Raw genomic sequence first — 627 nt, forward strand, 5'->3', positions numbered from 1 at the left:
GCTGGCTGTCCCCTCCTTGTCGCTGGGAATGTCTGCCCGTGGCACTGGGATGGAGACTGGGGCCTTCCCAGCACCCTGGAGGGACCTGGCGCCTTGGGGACATCCGGGTTGTGTCGCCACTGGCTGGGGGCTGGGGCCAGGCCTGTGTTCCCAGCCGGGCAGGGAAAAATCTGGCACTGGTGGAGTGAGAATTCCCCTTCCAGGTGCCCGGATCCCCTTCCCTGGGGGGGACGTGAGAAACACCCCGTGCCCCACCCCAACCTGGGACCCCCGCCCGGGCAGTGCGGCTCTGCTGGGGGGTCCCCACGAGGGGATTTGGGTTAGAAGGGCAGGGATCTGGCACAATTCCCACCCCACAGTGGGATCAGTGCCCGCCGCAGCCCTGGCAGCCCCCGCCGTGCATTGGGAGGCTGCAGAGATGGGCAGGGATGGGGATTCATCCCACAGATGGGATGGATCCCTCCCCTGGGACCCCACCGAAGGGGTTGGGCTCTCCCTGGCCGGGCTCGGTGGCCTGGGGAGAAGGGTGCGATGCCACCCCGGGGCTGGCAGGGCCCCTTCTCTCTCCCCGACCCTAAAGCCGGCCCCCAACCGGCAGCAGGGGGCGGGGGGGGGCGGCGGGGGAGG

General features: G+C 69.9%; 1 protein-coding gene across 1 annotated transcript in view; it reads left to right on the plus strand.

Moving 5' to 3' along the window:
• ARHGAP23 (Rho GTPase activating protein 23) overlaps positions 1-627 on the plus strand; it is a 24,178-nt gene that overhangs the window by 1,668 nt on the left and 21,883 nt on the right.

Source organism: Corvus brachyrhynchos, unplaced genomic scaffold (genome assembly GCF_000691975.1).
Source record: "Corvus brachyrhynchos isolate BGI_N302 unplaced genomic scaffold, ASM69197v1 scaffold47, whole genome shotgun sequence".
Taxonomy (NCBI): Eukaryota; Metazoa; Chordata; class Aves; order Passeriformes; family Corvidae; genus Corvus; species Corvus brachyrhynchos.